This window comes from Canis lupus, chromosome 36, assembly GCF_003254725.2.
Source record: "Canis lupus dingo isolate Sandy chromosome 36, ASM325472v2, whole genome shotgun sequence".
Classification (NCBI taxonomy): domain Eukaryota; kingdom Metazoa; phylum Chordata; class Mammalia; order Carnivora; family Canidae; genus Canis; species Canis lupus.
The window spans coordinates 9,094,101-9,116,222 of NC_064278.1; the positions used below are offsets into that span (position 1 = coordinate 9,094,101).

General features: G+C 38.9%; 1 protein-coding gene and 1 long non-coding RNA gene across 4 annotated transcripts in view; one reads left to right on the forward strand and one right to left on the reverse strand.

The window, feature by feature from the left end:
• The window catches only part of FIGN (fidgetin, microtubule severing factor), a 145,024-nt gene that overhangs the window by 36,535 nt on the left and 86,367 nt on the right, over positions 1–22,122 (reverse strand). The window lies entirely within an intron of this gene.
• The window catches only part of LOC112674669 (uncharacterized), a 30,295-nt gene continuing 27,929 nt past the window's right edge, over positions 19,757–22,122 (forward strand). The window contains exon 1 of the long non-coding RNA XR_003145500.3: positions 19,757–19,973. This is a non-coding gene — a long non-coding RNA (uncharacterized LOC112674669). The remainder of the gene's footprint in view (positions 19,974–22,122) is intronic.

Sequence of the window (22,122 nt, forward strand, 5' to 3'; positions counted from 1 at the left end):
GACATTCTGAAAGGAATATTTGAAGAAACCACTATATTGCTCCATTAGATATTGTTCTTAAAAATGTGAATAACATTTTCCTCCCTGACTCTTCCTTTTTGTGGCACTATTTATTAAGATCTTAGCATTAAAGAACAATATTGTGGATATATATTATTTATATGCACTAAGGGTGGTCACGAGAGTTAGCTAGGCTTCTTATTGATAAGAGCAAAACCCCCAAATGTTACACACCTCAAACGAGAGGAGTTATTTCCATGAGAGATGATGCATGTGCTCAAATGAGAATATATCTATAGAGTCTGTATTTATTAATCCATCAATAGAGTATATCCTGAGGCATTTCCACATGAATAATTATATAGAAGGAACGGAAAATATTCTTTTGAGAACATCTAAATGAGACTTCTAAGAAGCTCTTGAGCTTATAGTCATGAAACATCTCACAAGATAGGACAAATACCTTTTGTTCACTAAAAGCAACCCAAAAGGTGGCACAATCAGCTTTGAAATGAGACTCTGGACATTCTGAAACAGGTCCATAAAGATAATCAATAAATGAAAAAGTACAAAAATAACAGGAGACCAAGATTTTATGCCCATTCTGATACAATGTTAAGAAGGATTCTGTTGCTGAGTGATTCTTCTCCCAGTACACTCATTTCTTCTAACCTCAAGCTTCACGACGCCTAATTGGAGCCAATAAGCCTCCATAACTGTTTTCAGCTTTTTGAATCAATAGGGCTATGAGGACTGAGACTGTCAAATTAATGGCTTGTTTCATCTGATTTTGTGGAATGCACTTCTTTGCATTACAAAGTAGAGAAGAAACCAAACTCATTCCCTTGTGAATTCATATAGCTTTCAAATCAAAAGATCTTCCTGTTATCTTTAAGTCTCAACTGAATTCGTATTCAGAACCACGAAAGAAAAAGCCAGTGCATGAGACTATTGTTAAACCTGTATCTTCCATCTTTAAATGACTCATAGCTAAACAAAAACAAAAACAAAAACCTAAGAGAGGGTCCCTGTCGGTGCCTTTGGAATACCTTATCATAACCTTGGATAACTTTACTTCTGAATCACAGAATTTATGAATGTTTTATAAAAGCAAATAGATATTCTGTACGTTAGAATTTATTACAAAGGCTAAGAGGCTCTAAGGTGTCAAATAATAGTAATAATGACAAAAATGACAATGATAAGTATAAATCGTTCTTTTGGTGAACTTTCGAAATAACTTTCCATAATGATAAAGCTATGATTTTAATTATGAATTTTAATAAGGAACTGAGTACCTAGTTAACAAGTATTTTACCTAGATTTAACCCTGAGCTATATACAAAGTTGACAGAACTTTTGGTTTTAATATCTAAGAGAAATACAAACATGGATTTATGCATAGCTACGATTCTAGTGCAGAGAATAAACAACACATACATACATATTGTCATGTAAACGAAAAATATGGGTAATAGGGCATAATTGAATAATAATGGTAATGGCGAGGCTTATATTATCAGGTAAGACGTTTTGGAGAAGCTGTTTTTTTTTTCTTTTAAGATTTTATTTATTTATTCATGCAAGACATACAAAGAGAGGCAGAGACACAGGCAGAGGGAGAAGCAGGCTTCTCACAGGGAGCCCAATGCGGGACTCGATCCCGGGACTCTGGGATCATGCCCTGAGCCAAAGGCAGATGCTCAACCATGAGCCACCCAGCTGACCCTGGAGAAGCTGGTTTTAAACTTCAGCTTTTGGCCATATCATTTAGACATAAGTCTGAAGATGCAAAGAAAGCACGTATTTAAGCTTGCAAATCATTCTGAAAAAGAATTAGGGCTCCTAATCCTTAAAACTTTGAAGAACTCACAATATCTTGTATCCGCCGTATTGTTAGCACTGCACATAATTTTATCATTTGTCATATTCCTGAGCAAAAAAAAAAAAAAAAAAGTCTTACAGTAAATATCCTTCGTTGTAACAGACAAGCAAACAAACAAATGAAACTTGAAAAAACTCATTTTTACTTAGGTCTTAAATTCATTCTTTCAGGTTTCCCCCAGGGGCCCTTCCCCTCCTGCTCTCACCTCCTTTTGACTCTGGCATGTGGGCCAGTGACTTATTTTCTCTCCTTTCTTCCCTCCTTCCTTCCTGTTTTCAAGTAGTTTGTCAATTATGAGAAAAAAGGTTACAGACAAAATATATTTTAAGTCTCAAAACTAAAATCTTCAAGCTTCCTTGAATCTCTGATTCTTGAAACTTATATTGTCACTAGAAAAAAATAAGACTAGTTGGCTAAACTGTTTAAACTATAATGACATTCATGCTATAATAATATCTGAGTGCCTACTATTACTCGAAGCTCCTGCCCTCTTAGGAAATAAAGTCCCCCATGACCCAGCAAATACACTACCAGGTATTTACCCAAAGGATACAAAACTACAGATTTGAGGGGCACATGCACCCCTGATATTTATAGCAGCATTATCAACAATAACCGAATTATGGAAAGAGCCCAAATGCCCCTCAACTGATAAATGGATAAAGAAGATGTGGTGTATATATACAATGGAATATTACTCGACCATAAAAAAGGAGTGAAATCTTGCCATTTTCAATGACATGGTTGGAGCTAGAGTGTATTATATGCTGAGTAGGAGAAAGACAGATACCTATGATTTCACTCGTTTGTAGAATTTAAGAAACAAAACAGACGAACATGGGGAAGAGAGAGAAGCAAACCATAAAACAGATTCTTAAATACAGAAAACAAACTGAGGGTTGCTGGAGGAGAGGTGGGCATGGGGATGGGTTAAATGGGTGATAAAGATTATTGAGGGCACTTGTGATGAGCACTGGTTGTTGTATGTAAGTGATGAATCACTAGGTTCTACTCCTGAAACTATTATTACACTGTATATTAACTAAAATTTAAATAAAAACTCGAAACATTAAAAAAGAAGTCCCTGCCTCAATGGAACTTAGTCTATTTTTAGTGATGATTTACCAAAGAGAATACTTAGTTCCAAGTCTGGTAGGAAGAGGTAGCTATACTGAGGAGTCAAAAGTTGAGGTATGTCTTAAAAACAGTAGAATTTCACCAGTTACAGAGAGATGAGTTTTTTTGCCTGAATCAATACTCAAGTCAAAATCACAGATGATGCTAAATGTATCTGGCACATTTGGGAACAAGGGGTAGCTTGGTATGGTTAGAAGACAGGGAGGTATACGTCTACATATAGGGTGGGACGGAGGTAGAGATGAAGCGTGAATTCAGATTGCAAATGGACTGAAATACTTGGACCTTATCCTACTGCCAACAAAAAGTGCTGCCTTCCTCTCTTTTATTAGAAATGTATCAGTAATAATCAAGAGCAGAATTGAGGGGGTAAAGAACTTGTGCAATAAGAAGAGAAAAATCTAACAAAGATTTTAGACAGGGAATGAAAGGGTGGGCTGACCAATTAGATTTAGAGGAATGAAGGGAAAGGGGACATTAAAAAGACATCATCATTAAATTAGAACTACTTGTATCTGTAAAATGGTTAATAAAGAGATTATGGATGTATATAGCATTTAATCCTCCAAAGTCTAGTGAGGGATTGTTTCTTTTTTATGTATAATGAAACAGGTTCCATGAATCTAAGGAACTTTCCCAAGGCCCCGAAAGTCAGAATTGCAACTCAGATCATGTGACACAGAATTCCTACACTTTGTCTCTCCTTAGAGAACTTACTAGTAGCTTGTACTACCAAGGAGTCAGACACTAGAAGTTCCTACCTTTTGATGGGAAAGAAGTCAAAGCTCTTTGAAGATGTTTAGGAATCATGAGCATATGGGAATCTGTTGAAATTATGGTAATGGACATTACAGCAGAGAGAAAGTGTGTAGAAGGAGATGAGAATGCAACCCTTGAGTTAAACTGACAATTAAGCGGTGGACTATGGGGACTGGGAGGACATTTATAGAAGAGAAAGAGAAACAGAGAGAAGGAGAGAATATGCTGTTGCAAAAGACAGGTGAGGAAGGATTTTCAAGGACAGAGTATTTAATGGTAGAATATGTATCAGAGAAATCAAGTAGGATGAGGAGACAAAATAGGCAGTGAGGAGGCTAGCAGTGATCTGTGAGAGCGCTGTCAGTAGTGTCGGGGTCAGAAGCCTTGGTGAGCGGGCCATGGAGAAAATGACTTATGTGACATGGCAACCACAGAAGAACTTTCCTCACTGATAAACACCTTAATAAAGATGAATAGCGGTTTATGGGGAAAAGAATCCAGGCGAATGATTTTTCTTTTTAAGGAATATGAGGAAAACCTGGTCATTTCCCTAGATCAAGGGTCCCAAGTATGGCAGTAGGCCAAATCCAGGGTGACCTCTTCTTTCACAGGTGAAGTGGTATTGGAACAGTCACACCCATTTACACCCACATACGATCTGTGATTGCCTTCTAGCTCCCAGCTGCCTTGAGAAGTTGGGCTGAGATCACATGGCCCACAGAGCTGAATACACTTACCCCATCCAGCCCTTTATAGAAAATGCCTGCCAACCCCTGATCCAGGCTGAGGGCAAGAAATAGTGGAGAGGAAAGAAGAAAAACTGTAACACTGTGTGGATGGGGCATGGGTGGGAACTGAGAGAGCAAGGCCATCTAGAAATGGAATGAGAAGTCAAGGGTACGCATTTCAGACAATGGGGAAAAAGAAAGAACACACTTCTTTGTCTGAGAGAGGTGGGAAGGAGTTCAAGGGCAGGTGGAGTATATTTGATCCCCTCTGGTTTCCCTTAAGAAACTTTTGGAGTCAGGTTTTCCTTCTGTTTTCCTACAAGCCAGTCAGTAGATCCACATCCCATGTCTTGTTCCTCGGTCTATTGGCTCTACCCCCCATCACAGTTGGGTACAAACCGTGGTCACAGGGAGGGACACGATGAAACAGAATTTGGGGCAATCAAGGCAAATGTATCATTGCTATTAGAAAAATCACCACATGCAAAGTAGTGGATGGTAGCGCCGTTGCTATGTTTATGAGGAGAGCGTGCAACCCTGGAAACATAAGCCTAACTGAAGACTGCACCCCTATTGTGGCAAAGATTTGTATTACAAAAAGGATGAGAAATGGTAGTTATTGCTGAAATATTTAAGAAGACTCTCAACTTCCAGGAAGACTTGCAGCTTTTGAGGAAACATATGAAGCTATGTGGAAAAGAAATGGTTACTGCCTCAAGAATCCTTACTGTCTCTCCCCTCAAGAAGGAAAAAAAAAAAATCCATTCCATTTAGAATTCATTAAAACTTAGAGAATGTGTTTACAATATTACACAGCTGTCTGGTCTTTTTCACACTTGTTTCTGCCCCAAACACAAACACATTGCTCTCTTTCCATCATCTCTCTCTTCATTTCATAAAACAAGTCATCAGTAGGTGCTGGAGATTTCTTCTGCCTATTGTGTAGTGTGGGGTATTGCTCTTGTTTTCTTTGAGGTTACTACTTGGGCTCCTCATGGTAGGAGAGATCTCCCAGGAAGGCGACTCTGAGTCGTGGGGGAACAGCACTTGACGACTGTGCAGTTCATACTCAGTCACATGCGAACCCCTGCTGGTTTCCTTGTGTAACAAAAGACTGCATTACGCTTTCCTGCCTAAGTCTTAATGTTGGTTTGATTCTAGTGTATTTTTGTATCTCCTGCGTATCGTGTGATAATGTAAGTGTACATTTGTACAAAGAAAGGCAGTACCTCAATAATGAAAAACACTGGCAGGTTATCCAGGAATGATGCACTTTGTTCCCCAAGTTGATCATCCATTTCAGTCCTACTTAAAAATGAGAAAGTTAAACTATCCTTATATGGATAGTAAGCTACGTGGTTCCCTAAGACTGTCTGTTATAGGTTAAAATAGCTTCCTCTTAGCTTGAGAACTCTTTGTCTTTTAAAATTATTATTATTATTATTGTTATTGTTATTATTATTATTATTACATCGAGGAAGACTTCCCACATATCACTGCCTTCTCTTTTCCCCATTCCAATTGCCATATTACTCTGACTTGCATTTTAATGCTCTTTTTATTTTATTCTTTCTTTTTTAAAAATATTTTATTTATTTATTCATGAGAAACAGAGAAAGAGAGAGAGAGGCAGAGACGCAGGCACAGAGAGAAGCAGGCTCCATGCAGGGAGCCTGACGTGGGACTCGATCCAGGTCTCCAGGATCACACCCTGGGCTGAGGGCAGATGCTCAACTGCTGAGCCACCCAGGTGTCCCTATTTTCTTCTTTCATCTGTAGATGAAGTGACCAGGAATCCGTACCATTAGAACAGGTCGAAACCCAGTCTGTCTTGTTCATACCCATTTGTCCAGCCATAGAGTATCCATATAAAGTAGGTACCATATCTGTTATCTGTAGATGTAATTATCTATACCTTTATATATAAATCTAGTTAATCTATATCTTTATCTAGAAAGATTTGCTTCATGAAGGTCCTAATATACTCTATGTATCTAAATACTTAAAAATATTTTAAATGTTTAAATTATCTTGGAAGTCATAAACTGAACAAAAAATGTTAAATATGTTCTTTCTACCTTTATAGTTTCATCTTCATAAACATATGGAAGGCTGGGCTCAAATTTAGAATGTTCTGTCTCCTGGGTCATCAGAGCTCTTCCAGAAAGGAGAGGCTGACCTGTGACTGGCTCTTTTGTTCTTGCTCACTATCATCTCACTGCCTGAGTGGCTTAACTTTCATGCTGTAGATGAATGTTCCATCCATCTCCTGCTATGCCCCCACCTCCGTCCAGCTGCCTCTTGGCCTCTGCTTGGGTCCAGAAGTGCACACATGAAGGACACTTTCCACCTGTGGGAGGACAGATCTGGTGAAGAGCCCTGCATGGGTCCTAGAAGTAGACTCCGGGAACTCCACGTTGAAACATCCTCATGGCTCTTGGACTCCTCACAATAAGGCCTAGGAGAGTACTGGAGGAGGGCAAGACTGGACCTTCTAAAATGTCGTGCCCTTTTCATATGGGTCAAAGGATGGTTGTAGTGATTTGTTTCAAATAATTTAGTATTCTCCAAAATTAAAAGAAGCATTGTTTATGCTTCTTTTGCTCTTTTTTCAATAGAAGATACTTTATTAGGAGCCAAAAGATATACATTTTGGTACTAGTTCCCTAGTCACTATTACAGATCTTGATCTGAAGACCAGTCTCTGAATTTAAGATTCCTTACTAGTCAACCCCACATAGGTGTTAAAAATGGCAACTGGCATAATGTATGCAATGAATAAATCACTATTACAAAGCTAATAATTGGCAGAATCGGGGCCAGAATTTAAGTCTATTATTCTTATCCTAGTAGTTTTGTTATTCCTTTTTACTAAAATCTTCTATTATTTCCACATGGTGGCTTTGGTAGGCCTTGTAGGCCAACAGTGAGCAAGATATTTTCCCATATAAAAAACTTTCCTTCCACTCTCACCTTCCAGAACTCTTGAACAAGTTAATCTCTTAACTAGGGTGTCCATCTCTATTGCCATGGGTACTCACCTCTGAGAAGGAGAAAGTATAACCAATAAGCATGATTCTAGCCCTCTTTGTATTTTCTGGACCTCTTACAACTTCTGCCCATAAAATATCTAAGGTCATTTTGGGTTAGAGTCTACCAATTATGGTATACTTTATAAAATGTAGAAAACAGTACAGGGTCTCATAGGAAAAAATTTATGATGTAGAACTTGCTATAGGGTGTAATACTTACATTCACTGAAAGAAAAAAACAATAAATTGAGGTTTTATTTTTTAGATATTTTACCAAAATTAGTTTTTCATACTGTTTACAATATTTTATTCCCTCTTCTTACCAAGAACTGCCTTTTTAGAAAACAATCATCTGCCTATAATAAGGACCTTTCATTCTTAACTGTTAAATCTGCTGAAATGTCAGTATGGTCATATTGTGATCATAGTGGATTGAATCTTGGCATAAATTTGCACTGTTCCACGCCTGAACCCCTAGGCTTCCAGTAACTAGTCATGGGACCTGAGGCAAATGACTGAGCCTTCCTATGTCTCAGTATTCCCACCTTTGAAGTGGGGGTAATAGTAAGTTCCCTGGACAGGTTGTTCTGAGGGCTAAATAAGAAGATGGAAGGAGAGCAACTAGAACAATGTGTTACTGTCCAGGAACTATCACTGCCAGAGTTCTTCTTTGATGTTCCAGGGGACAGACTCAAGAGAAATAATGAGGGGAAGTTACAGCTAGGTAGATTTCAGAAGCATGATATGAAATACCTTTGATCCTTCCACTACTAATTTATGATTAGGAGATTCAGCTTCCTTTTCTGGCCCTGCCAATAAATTGCTGTGTTACTTTTATTAAAAATAACTTTCCCAGGCAACTACAGTTAAGTTCCTCATCTGTGCAAAGAAAATTCAGTAATCACCCTTCAAGAATTGTAGCTCTTCCTCTCCTACCGGTACTACATTCAATCAAGGATAGTCTTCTCCATTCATCCTTTAAAACACTAACCTCTGACCCTTCTTCGTTCCCATGCTGTTGCTCTACATCCTCGTCCCTTTTCAGCAGGGCCTCTCAGATTTCCTATGTGTTTTCCCTTTTGGTTTTCAATTGTAGGTATGTATTTTGGGCTTAAAAAAAAAAAAAGGAAACTTTCCTTGGTTTTAAAATGCAAGATTATTTAAAAATATGGAAACTACATATAAAAAAAAGTGACCATTATCTATAATCATGTAACAATGACCTCCATTAAAGCCACTTTTCACTTAAAGTTTTCCCTTTTCTTTGAATATTTTAAAATTTACTTGGAAATTTTCTCTGTAGTTCTAGTTCTTATATCGTTGACAGCATGCTGTGCACACCACTAACTCTTTTTTAAAGGTGAAGTTCCTTTTTTTTGAAAGATTTTATTTATTTGAGAGAGAAAGAGAGCATAAGAGAGAGAGAGAGAGAGAGAAAGAGAGAGAGAGAGAGATCACAAGCAGTGGGGAGGAGTAGAAAGACAAGCAGATTCCCTGCTGAGCAAGGAGCCTGATGTAGAACTTGATCCCAAGACCCTGGGATCATGACCTGAGACAAAGGTAGACATTTAACCGACTGAGCCACCCAGGGTCCCCACACTACTAACTTTAAGGGATGTCCTAGAGTCTCCTACCTTATATCTTTGTATATGCTATTCTTTCTACTTGTAATGCCCTTCCCTGCCCTTTCTGACATTCCTGGGCCAACAGTCCTGTGAGGTCCTTGAGGTCAATTATCTTTTTTTTTTTTTTAAAGATTTAATTTATTCATTCATGAGACACAGACAGAGGCAGAGACACTGGCAGAGGGAGAAGTAGGCTCCCTGTGGGGAGCCTGTCATGGGACTTGATCCCAGGATCCTGGGATCATGACCCGAGCGAAAGGCAGACGTTCAACCATTGAGCCTTCCAGGCGCCCCAATTATCTCTTTCTTGTTTATAGTACTTATCATTTGTGTGTGTGTGTATATATCAACATCTTATGAACTTGTAAGTTTGATGCTATAGTGCATTTTTCTACCAAAATTATGATCAGTATGACTTATTGCACTGTGTCCAGTGACCATAATGCACTGTGTCCAGTGACTATAATGATGCCTCATTCTTAGTTACACATAGTCATGCAAGAAAATGTTTTGGGAACTTAAAAGGAAAATGTTTAACTTTCCTATAGTAAATTCCTATTAAGAATCATTTAGCCAATTATGGCACTTACTTGTTCTGTGAAAATCATTTGTTTATGTGTTAGTCTCTTTCACTGGGCTGAGACTGTCTTATTCAGCTTACATTTCCAGCATTTGTCACTGTACCTCACACAGAGTATGTGCTCAATCAGTAAGAAAGGAAAAATAAAATAAGCAAAAATGTAAAATTAATAATAAAACCAGCCCACCTAAATTCTTATGAAACACAGAGAAGCCACTCTGTGTTTACATAAATAGTACCTGTTGTTGTTGTTGTTGTTGTTGTTTTTAATAAAATCAGAATAATATAGGTAAGGGGCACCTGGGTAACTCAGTGGCTGAGCGTCTGCCTTTGGCTCAGGCCGTGATCCCAGGGTCCTGGGATCGAGTCCCACACCAGGCTCCCAGGAGGGAGCCTGCTTCTCCCTCTGCCTGTGTCTCTGCCTCTCTCTGTGTCTCTCATGAATAAATAAATAAATAAAATCTTTAAAAAAATAATTAATTAAAATCAGAATAATATCTATTTTCTCTTAGTACTTACTATGTGTATGCTTAATATCAAATGCACTTAATGATTATAATATTCATTAATACAGTCCACACAAAATCTAACAAATAAAATAAGACTTCATTATGGGTGCAAGACCTATGGATACTACTGAATAAGACTTAACGTGTAATAGGATTGTGGTAAAATATTTAATCCTTATATTTAAATGTTATGTTTAAGAACTTTGGATAGGTAACCAAGTATCAGGAACAAGCATTATAAATTTGATTTTAAATTTCTTATAGTTGAAGTCACATTACTTGCATCCTATTTGTAAAACTCTATTAACAGAGTTTATGCCATGACTGGTCTAAATGCTACTTGATAACTAATGGTTAGAGGGCACAGACTGATATTTAAGATGTGAGGCTGCACCATGGTAACTTTGATGGGTTATTTTATATTAAGGATAACCAGATATGACATTTTTTAAAAAGGTCTACACTAAAGAAAAGGAACGGCTTCACTGCATCAGTGGGAACTGCTCCTTAGCATAGCTTAAAAAATAGATAAATGGATAGAGAGACAGAGAGAGAGAGATGAGAGATAGGGTTTCTTTTGAGGGGGGGCACTTTTGAGAAGAGTCACGCTCTGTACTTTTTAATAAATCTAAAGAGCGGAACTAGACTTCTAAAATCAGTTGTGTAGTTTGCTCTTCAAATGATGACACATTGTGGTTGATATGTTAAAATCCATTCTGGGTTGCTTTAGAATACAGTTTGCCCTTTTTACAAGCTTGGCTGTTACTGTACATTTTCTCTTTTGTGTAAGGTCACTTAGTCAGATTAAACTGTTTGCTACAATACTACTTCTCAAACTATACATGCCTGCTTTGCAAGGGTGATACTATAATGAAGGTGGTATGAACAAGCCCCTGCACCATGAATTGTATCCAGTAGACATCTGAATAGGTATAGATGTTTAGGGTAAATGTATTTCCCACATTTTTCCAAATGCAGTCGTAGGGATGTATATAAAACTTGTATCTGGGGCAGCCCGGGTGGCTCAGTGGTTTAGCGCCGCCTTCGGCCCAGGGTGTGATCCTGGAGACTGGGGTTCGAGTCCCATGTCGGGCTCCCTGCAGGGGGCCTCCTCCCTCTGCCTGTGTCTCTGCCTCTCTCTGTGTGTCTCTCATGAATAAATAAATAAAATCTTAAAAAAAAAAAACAACTTGTATCTGGGGGACAGTGAGCATTAAATAGAATTTGCCCCGTAAAGCACAGGAGATATATATATATGTATATATATATTTTTTTAAGTCAGATACTAAGAAAAACTAATCAAAATTTTAAAAATCCTAATTATAAATAAAAAAGAAATAGTAAACATTATTTATTTGTTCTATCAATGAAGATTATTGAGGACCTCCTTTGTGCCAGGCCCTCTTCACTATTTGCAAATAAAGTAGAAATTAAAGTGAAAGTAGCAACATAAGCAACGAGTAGCAATCACAAACTCAAAGCTGACAGTTGTTGAAACACGCTTGTTTCCCTGGGACTTGGCATGAGGACTCCGTATTCTCAACTTTCAGCTCATAAATGGGTTATGTTCTTCCTGGGGTTTTCAAATCTTTTCTCACAAATCTAATTCTGATAATTCTTAACTTTGCCCAATAAATTAAACCATATTAAAACCTCCTATGATACCAAAGAAAATCAAACTGGGGGGAGCATCTTCAGTGCTGACTTCTGGCATCTAAGATTCAATGGCAATGCATGTCTTCCTAGTACTGAGAAGAGATAATGCATATGAAGATAGTCAAAATTGTGGGTTCAGTCATATCAAAATGTGATTCATGCCAAAATAGATCTGGGAATGTCAAAAACTGCAGAAGAAATGACAAGTTTTAAATTCCTCAAAAGAGGATGTGAATTCATTAATGATTTAACTTTTTTTTTTTTTTTTTTTTTTTTGGCTACTGCAGTGTGGAGCACAATCCTTTCTTGCAAAGCTTTAAAATTTTTATTTTTTTCCTTGAGCAAGCCTTGGGACTCTAATAAAACGTTATAACTCTACAGAGCAACACATATCTTCGTGTTTTTACCCTCCTGGCATATTTTTGGCATGATGTGACTTTTGCCATTAAAAAAAATTAAATTGAAGTGCCACTGACAGAATTTCAAGTAAACAAAGCATCAGCTGAAAGCACAGTGCCTCCATGTGCTGGGAGCTCCAACAGACCGTCATCTGCAAATGGACAACTTTAATTCGATTCCTGGCACCATTGGCCGTGCTGAGAATTCTCCTATCTCTTCACACCAGGGGTTTGCTCTTTTAAGCATTGCTCCCTGAAGGGAAGGAAAAACTAGAGAGAGAGGATTTCCAATGACCCTGCACAGATGAATGGATATGTCAATGGTGAATATTGGTTCAGCTTTGAAACCGAGAATCCTGCAGTGGGCTCGCTTCCCCAGCCCTTCCCCACGAGTGTGAGTGCGGCCACAGACTTGTGTGAGCAGGACTCTTTAAAAGATGAAGACAGAGAATGAGAAAGCGAAAGCACAAACAGGAAAAAAAAAAAAGACAAAATGCTTTTTAAAAATTAATGCTAGTTTAAATGTTTGGGAAATTCAATTCTCGAGAGAAAAGTCAAAGAGTATCAACTCTTGTGTTCGTGAAGCTTCACCTTTCAAACTTGAGACTTTGAAAGGGAAATTCCAAAACTCTAATTGCTCATACAGTCAATTAGTAATCTGGTGTCCATCTGACGGGTCCTGAGGAACAATTAACGACTGAATTGAGCACTAAGCACTTTGAGTTGTATTCTTTGCCTTGCCAGTGTTAGAGTGAAAGAGTATACACACACACACACACATGCACACACACACAGTCACAGCAAAAGGAAGAAACATCAATTCCATTTTGTTTGGGAGATGAGCATTTCAGTTACTAATCTTGCAACTGGGTAGATGCAAAAATTCTGCCTCAATAACTGCTGAACAGGCATTTATTTTCACGTGCTTTATGGTTAGTTTTCACTCAGCTATCAATCAATCAATTATGCTGTGACATGATGTAATTTCCTAATCATACTAATATTCATGCTTTTATCACTATCAAACCTAGAGCACATACATTTCAACGAGACAGAAGTCTAATTATTTAAATATGCTAGAGCATATTACATCTCCAAGGCTGTTTCCTTTATGAGTTTTTCTCCACTAAAAGAAATCTAATTTAATTGCAAAGAGAAAAGTATATTAAACAGCATTTTACCCTTGCAGTAAGCAAAACTGATTTTTTTACAGATCCCAATAAGTATAGAATTTTTTGTGGGCCCCTATTTAAAATTAATGTGGGGTATTTTTTTTTTGCTTGTTAATAAAAGTAGAATAATAGAATTTATGTCCTAAAAAAGAAATGATAATACTCAAGGTGAAAAAGAAAATAAAAATATTTTCTTTTTCAATGTTCTTGACCTGAAAAAAATTATTTTAAGGACTAACTAAGAATTGCTTTATATCCCCAAAATATGATTTTGCATTATCTCTTATGACTGGCTTAGTTCTCAGGGTTTTTTTTTTTTTTTCTACACTTAAAATGGTTCATACTGAAAAATAGCACAAATCATTTCAATGTTAATGTGACAGGTGCCAGAGAAAAGTTTAAACTTTTTCAAGCAAGGCCACTTGTCCTGATGCATTTGTTACAATCTATAATTACAGGCTCTATTGTGCAGATTACTTTAAAGGCAATAAATCTTCCACCCAGTATAAGTTACAAATAGCAAACTTATACTGTGTTCCCTCAGATCTTTGTAAGAAAAAAAAAATTTCAGGGATCCCTGGGTGGCGCAGCGGTTTGGCGCCTGCCTTTGGCCCAGGGCGCGATCCTGGAGACCCGGGATCGAATCCCACGTCAGGCTCCCGGTGCATGGAGCCTGCTTCTCTCTCTGCCTGTGTCTCTGCCTCTCTCTCTCTCTCTCTCTGAGTGTGACTATCGTAAATAAATAAATTAAAAAAAAAACAAACAAACAAACAAACAAAAAAAAATTTCAGACTCGGTTGCTACAATAATCACTTCCTACAGTGCTCTGAGGCCCGCAGTCCACTCAAACCATGGCTATAGCTCCTCAGATACATTTTTAAAAAATTGTTTTAATGTACATTTTCAAGAGATTCCTGAAAATTCCATTACTCTCTTCAGTGGGCAATCAGCACGGATGCATTGAAACCACACAGGAAAAAGTTACACCCTGAACAAAAACAACAAAAATCCAAAAGGCATTATTTTTCAAGTACAAAATCAATTCTTTATCAACCAATAAAAGTCTTCTAAATTTCTCAGGGAGGACTAAAAATGCACGGGGGATTTCCTTTGTACTTTACCTACATATTTTATTGCTGTTTACCTGACATTCTAATATTTCAGGGTTTTGTAAACATAAATAGATACATACAAGAATATTTTATGCACGAAGTTAGTTAATTAACATATTTTTCAAATAGAATTCTTATTGTACTGTTATTATTATCTTCCAAGTGTTGCCTTTAGTGTTACAATAACTATTCTGCTGAAAAACTATTTCATATGAAACTATAGACATGCACACCCACTTGGACACATGTAAAGGGAGGGCTTCCTGCAAGAAGTTTCATACTACCTTTATAAATTTACTTTTAAAACAGAAAGCTTTTGAAGAAAACTTCCATGTGCTTTAGAATTTGCACAATATAAAACAGTAAACTGTTTTTTAATAATGAAAAATCAAATTAACAAATACAGAAAATACTAAACTGGAAAAAAATCACAACTTTGAACTGAGGAACAAGAATGCAAGAATTAAAAAGATTCCGTCTCTCCCTAATCATTTTCATGCAAACCTCCACCAGCTACTCACTGTATTATTTTCTTTCAATCACACACCTCCTCCTCCCACCGTACCTCCCTAATATATGTGGTGACGTGTGTGTCTACACGTGTTTCTACAATGAAGTTTCGACAGTTTTTATTTTACACATTTCTTTTTTTAAGATTTAATTTATTCATGAGAGACAGAGACAGACAGACAGACAGACACAGGCAGAGGGAGAAGCAGGCTCCATGCAGGGAGCCTGACGCGGGACTCGATCCCAGGTCCCCAGGACCGTATCCCAGGCCAAAGGTGGCGCTAAACCGCTGAGCCACCCGGGCTGCCCTATTTTACACATTTCTGCTCAGGAAGCAAACAATCATTTGTAACAACTGACTTTAAATATGTTTTACACGTTTAAGAATCTGTTCTTAAAAAGCAATTTGATTCATTTCTCTGGATATGAAGTTTCTTTTGTAAGGAATATCTCCCATCTCAACTTGGATACCAAATCAAGATCTATTCACTTGGGGGGAAAAAATCCAACAGTTTTGATTGTAACACTAGGTCTTTGAACTAAGTTTAGTTACACAGGAGAAGGGGATTAACCAAAACACCTGAGGGATCCCTGGGTGGCGCAGCGGTTTGGCGCCTGCCTTTGGCCCAGGGCACGATCCTGGAGACACGGGATCGAATCCCACATCGGGCTCCCTGCATGGAGCCTGCTTCTCCCTCTGCCTGTGTCTCTGCGTCTCTCTCTCTCTCTCTCTCTCTCTCTCTCTGTGACTATCATAAATAAATAAAAATTAAAAAAAAAAACAATCAAAAACACCTGAGCAGAAGAGCAGCGTGATCTTATGCTAAAGACAAAAAACCAAAGTACATCAAAAAAGCTCTCAACATGTACTTGATCAAGTATGCAGAATAAAACTGGTAGATATGAGCCCTGGCCCTTTGAACCTCAGGCTTCCTAAACAGTGATAAATACCAGGGATCCCCAAAGAGTCTCTTCCATGTCCCTTAACAGACTGTTTGGCATCAAGTGCTCAGTGGGCTGGAAACCCACAGCCAGCCAGGGAGGGACAGCACAGACGGGACCATGTTGACTCCGTCAGAGGCAGCTGATTACGATGACACCAACTCTTCACATTGAACCTGCTAAGCAGGGCTTTACCCAGAGGGCTTCACCGATGAATTGACAAACCTGCGTATATGTTAATAACGACGAGCAGGCTGTTGTAGCTGCTCATACAACACGTGGTAATTACCAACTTTCTGAACATGGATTTTCCTCAAGCTATATTATGAAAAGCTGGAATTGTGCAATTTAAAATGATTTAAAGAGAGTGGCTACAGTAACTTCATCATCCTGTTTTTTGTGCTGGACTTATTTCACAGTCAAGGATTACTAAAAGAGAATCTCGGAAGTCAGTGGAAAAGTTAAGAGCAAAAGCTTCGGCTTCCTATCACTGACTCACGTAGCTTGAAGGGATTTTTTTTTTAAGATTTTTTACTTATTCATGAGAGACACACAGAGAGAGGCAGAGACACAGGCAGAGGGAGAAGCAGGCTCCATGCAGGGAGCCCAACGCGGGACTTGATCCCAGGTCTCCAGGATCAGGCCCTGGGCCGAAGGCGGCACTAAACTGCTGAGCCACCGGGGCTGCCCAGCTTGAAGGGATTTTGAAGGCCATTCATTCGGCCCCTTCATCTTACACTTGAGGGGGCAAAGGCCCAGAGTTCTCAGTCTCAGTGGCAGCAGAGCCCAAATGAGAACCGAGAACTCCTGCACCCATCTGGGGAGCTTTCCGTGATCCGATCTTGGCTGCTTTATATCTTTTCAGAAAATTAAAAATCCAGGTGCTGGAATATAATCATAATTTAAAAGATAGTCCCCCAGAGGCAAAAGAGGTGGAAAACTGATGAGGAAAAAGAAGACAGGATTGTCAGGACAGTAAATCCCATGGGTGGTACCCCTAAAAATAAATCACATTTAGCAGATACAAAATATTATACCACAACCTGTGTTGGTAACAAGTAGGGATGAGCTTATCATTCATTTTCCACTTAAAGTCTAGTAAAGAAGTCTGAGGTCCATGTTGTGTTTACCAGAACCCACGTTCTCTAGATCACTCAGGCTCTAGCAGAATCCGTGGTTATGCCTTCTGATGCATTTCAGTAATAAAGAACACTTGTCTCTCAAAACTACATTATTAAGCTGTTGTGGTATAATCATATACTAACCTAATCTGATAGACTCATTTGGTTGTCATCTTAGGTAAAAGAAATATATTCTTTTTCTGTAGCATATTTTCTGTAGCATGTTCTGGCTTCGGTTATTTGGAAATGGCTGAGTCATGACTCCCAGCATGTAAAATACCCACTGAGAGTTTGTTATCTGAAAGTACATTTACTCTTCAGCCAGATTCACACACTGTTAGGCTAGGTTGATGCTAATGACTAGCACCCTAGTAATCCAACAGAAGGAATGACTGCTTCCCAAAGCTTCCAGAAATACTTGCAGATCCAGTGGGACAGTGACAACAATGCTAGATTTAGGAGAAAACAGGTCTGGGTAATTGGTCTCAGCTCAAATAATTAGTTGTGTTCACTTAGCCCTTTGATCATTTGTTTCCTCATCTACAAATGGAGTTAGCTTAGACTATCCCTAAGGCCCTCTTTATTTCTATAATGTTATGCTAATAAATTAACTCTAGGGACTAGAGAAATGAGAAAGTAGAAGAGTACGCCTTATCTAAGACAACCTAAAATGTACTCAGAGAAATGGGTACTCAGAGAAAGGAACACCTAATCATGCATGGAAGACTTCTCAAAGGCACCTACTGAATATAATTCGCATTTTTGTCACAGTTCTTGGCCCATGGTGGCTCCTCATTAATTGTGTATCAGATGAATAAATAAATCTAAGTCTTGTAGGATGGAAAAGTGGAATGGCATTCCAGATAGACCTAACACTATATGTAAAGGCTTTACAGACACAAAAGGTTATGGCGTGTTCAAGAAAAGAAGTGTACTTAGATTATGAGGACTGCGGTATAACAGTGGTCAGAAGTGAAGCTGGCTTCCACTCGAGAAGGGCCTTAGCACTGGCAACCAAGAACACTTCCATCTAAGCAGAATGGGGAAAACACATTCCATTTGGGAAAACTAGGTTGTAACATGCAAGAAAAAAATACGCAAACACATAAAGAATACATCAACAGCACCAAGATACTCCAAATAAAGTGGGGTTGCTGGAAGGAACATACTTAAGGATTAAATTTTACAAGGATGAGAGCATCCAGTTATCATGGATCCTGGGCAGGATTCTCTCCCACTCCTGTCATTCTCACTCCCAAGCCATGGGTGACAGCCGTGTGAGCAGAGGAGTCCTTTGGATCCTTGACACTGAGCTGCTGCACCCCCTATCTTATTCTCACTTCCCCATATTCCAGCAGGTGTGAGGGCAGGTGTCTAACACATTTGCCTTGCTTGGGAAATGACACATGGTCATCCTCTAGAAATAATGTCGAGGTAAAGCTGGTTATAGTTACAAGAAAACCGGCCTTAACTATAAGTGCTTCCTGGGATCCCTGGGTGGCGCAGTGGTTTGGCGCCTGCCTTTGGCCCAGGGCGCGATCCTGGAGACTCGGGATCGAATCCCACGTCGGGCTCCCTGCATGGAGCCTGCTTCTCCCTCTGCCTGTGTCTCTGCCTCTCTCTCTCTCTCTCTGTGACTATCATGAATAAATAAATAAAATCTTTAAAAAAAAAAAAAAAACTATAAGTGCTTCCTAACTAGTCTCCTCCGATGCATCTTTTTTTAAATAATGAAATGTGAGTAAAGGTTCTAAAAGCAAATTAACATGTGAGGCAGATTCACAGAAAACAGTTATAACTGATTATACACGGAAGTAAATGAATAGGCCCAAAGTGGGCCCAATCTATAATCACAATACTTGTCACCATGAACAGTACAACAAACTTTAAAATTAAGTGTCAAATGTAAACAACACTAAATTTATTAATATAATAATTAACAGAAACCATCAGTTAATCTTTAATTAATCTCCCTGGTTACTAGTCTCTCTGGTGGTCTATAACTTTATGGAAATGTCGTGAAATGCAAAACTCATTTATATCGTGTTAGCTTTGGAGGGAGAAATTATTTTAAAAGCTTCTTAACATCTTTTTTTCTCCAGTTGCTAAGTTCTATTGGATAAAAAAATGAATAGATTATGTTAATATATATTTTTTTAAGATTTTATTTATTTATTCATGAGAGACACAGAAACAGAGAGAGAGGCAGAGGGAGAAGCAGGCTCCATGCAGGGAGCCCGATGTGGGACTGGATCCTGGGACTCCAGGATCACACCCCGGGCCGAAGGCAGCACTAAACCGCTGAGCCACCCAGGCTGCCCTGCTAATATAATCTTTTGGAGTGACTCCACAGTCATTTATAGAGAAAAGTTGGCCATTACTAAAAAGGAAGCATTTGTAGTTACACTGTTTTTCCACATCCAAATGTGATGTATTTCATTTAGGAATTAAAGGGCACATTCCTGCATTTTATGCTTTTAGGTATTGTTTCAAAAACAAAATAGACTACTCTGATATTATCCGCCTGAGTTAAGAATGGATTGTCTTCCAAGAATACTTTTGGTAGATCAGAAATAGCTTCTCATAGAAATATCATTTTAGTTGTGTTGGTTATTTTTCAGGCAACTCCACAGAATGATCTATTAAATACCTTACATTGAAAAAATTAAGATCTACTCTTGCTAAGCTTCCTCATGTGAAAGGACTGTCTGCATGGAATATGAAGTCTGAGCTACAATTTCATACGCCTAAAAAACATGGTCTGGGGCCCGATCTCAGCAGCTACTTAAGAAAAGGTGTATGTCCAGGTCAGTCATGCTCTAATTTCTAAAAATTGGAGAACAAAAGTTCCTTGTACATGTGAGGCAATCCTCCAAACTTCTAATGTAAGAATAAGCCATTAGTAAATCCAGAGCATGGATTATATTTGCATATTTAATTTGATCACTATCATGTAGCAATATCCAGTACAAATTAAGGATGAAAATTACTCCTCTTTATTACTTCTGTTCATAAAAGTATTAAAATAAATATGCATTTTGGGATAGATAGCTCTTGGTAAATGGATGGAAAGTTTCCTTTTCTGGTAGTAGAAATTTTACTGTGCTGTCAAATCAAGAGCAATAGAAGTCAAATAAATAAATGTGCACAAGAATCTACAAGTGTAGTATAGGACTGAATATAAGGCGACTATATACAGAAATGACTTTGTTCTTGTGTATCTTCTCTTTGTTAACGAAAATGAAAATTAACTCAAGTGTTGTACTGTGTATTTTATTTTATTTTATTTTTTTTGTACTGTGTATTTTAAAGGCATAAGTCACTGTTGCTGTGTTACTCTATAAAGTTTTAGGCGTAATCTGCATTTCGTTGAACACATACACTGAGGTAATAAGCTAAAATGATAGAGGCTCATAACCAACATTTTACTCTTCGAGTCCTGGGAGTCCTGGTGAAATCCAAAATTTCACTATGACAAATACAAACACGTCACCTCCTTTTTTTTTTTTTTTTTTGCTTTTGTTTTGTTTTTTGTTTTTTGTTTTTTTGTTTTTTGTTTTTTTTTACAAAAACACAGCTGTAGCATGTTCCATTGACCTGACAATAAAGTAAAAGTAGTAGGAAAATAGATTTTCTTATTGTCCTTTACGGATTAGCAGATACACGCACCTCTCGATCAAATAAACACGTCATTATAAACATTAGGTCAGTTTCTGTGCCATTCTGGTGGAACAGGATAAATAGGCACCGCCACCATCTCTGTTGACAATACACTGGTCTCACATTAATTTGATTGAAGGTGGCTTGCCAACACATCTCACTTTCCCCATTTGAGAGCACTCAGATAAGAAAAACACAGTGATGTTTAGCAGATAGGCCTGGTGACACAATAGAACGCAACTCATTGAAGAAGTGTAATTATAGTGATTACTTCAGAAAAGAGAGCAGATACACTGATGGGAAGCAGTAAACACCGCCACAATCACAGGAGCACGGCTCCCTCCTGGTGCAGATACGGGCGTCCCACACACCACCGGCCTGGCCAGAAGGCCGCAGAAAGCTTTGCCACTTAACAACCTCGAAGCACTGAAGGTTACGAGATGGCATAAGCCAATCTGCCCAAGTGCTGGAACAAAGGGCCCCGTCTGGTTGGGCAAAATGCAATGTATCAAATAGATGCGTCAAGCAGAGGAGTCCTCCTCCTCCAATTAAAAAGGAGCACAGGGACGCCTGGGTGGCTCAGTGGTTGAGCGTCTGCCTTTGACTCAGGTTGTGATCCTGGAGTCCCAGGATCGAGTCCCGCATCGGGGTCCCTGCGTGGAGCCTGCTTCTCCCTCTGCCTGTGTCTCTGCCTCTCTCTCTGTGTCTCTCATGAATAAATAAATAAAATCTTTAAAAAAATAAAAATAAAATGGAGCACAAACATCAGGAAAGTTGGCCTCCAGACGAATGTAATCTGCAAATGCTTTTCTTTTTTTTTTTTTTTGATAAATTTATTTTTTATCGGTGTTCAATTTGCCAACATATAGAATAACACCCAGTGCTCATCCCCTCAAGTGCCCCCCCTCAGTGCTTTTCAAAGCTGGTATTTTGATGGCCCAGAAAAGACACGGTGTGGGGGCCCGTCCTCCCAGGTAACAGTCCCGGGAGACCAGCTGCAGGGGCAGGGAGGTCCGTGCCCTTCAGCGGGCGCACCCGACCCGCAGGCCTCAAGGTACCCCAGGAGCGTATCATCACCTGACGGAGCAGCGCAGAGGCTCACCCCTGCCCGGTCCAGCAGGTTGGAGGTAGGAATAGAAGCACAGGCCTTGGCAGAGGGCCCCGAGCTCCGCCACCATAACCCCTCCCCCGCCTGCCATTTCCGAAGAAACAGAGGTGGCAAGAGGTTCACGGCCTGGCTCCAGGCCGCAGGGCAAGTCCGTCAGCCTCCCGCCCCCAGCTCTGTTCTCCACCCCA